A 522-nucleotide genomic window follows, 5' to 3' on the forward strand; every position below is an offset into this window, starting at 1 on the left:
TGTCACACCCTAGCTAGCCATGCATTAGAGTGTTGCATCATGTTTACTCTTTCATCAGAAACTTGAAATGGGGATGACAGAACCCCCAGTCCCCTCTGAAACCAACTAGGGTTACTAAAATAATTTTTCAATGAACCTGAAATGCCCTTCTAAAATGTCCACCATTTTAGCCTTGGTTCAGAACCTCTGACAAAAGTGGTGCACATTTTTCTAGGCCATCCTAGGGTCTTTGAATTAAATCATAGATATTTGAATTTGGGCATTTAAAATAATATAAAATATTTAAATGCTCAAATATCTCCAAACTAAAATGTTTCATGTTGGAAATAATCCAACTATGGACCAGGAGTAGTTTGGTGATTTTTTGGAGTTGCCTAGGTATTTTATTTAATTCAACAAAGTTGCAGATATATTAAATAAAAACAGAAAACAGAAAAGAAAGGGGAAAGACTTACCTGTGCGGCCCAGCCAGCTGGCCGGCCCAGCTAGCAGCCGACCCAGCCCAACACTGTAGCTCCCCGT

This window comes from Triticum aestivum, chromosome 4A (assembly GCF_018294505.1).
Source record: "Triticum aestivum cultivar Chinese Spring chromosome 4A, IWGSC CS RefSeq v2.1, whole genome shotgun sequence".
Classification (NCBI taxonomy): domain Eukaryota; kingdom Viridiplantae; phylum Streptophyta; class Magnoliopsida; order Poales; family Poaceae; genus Triticum; species Triticum aestivum.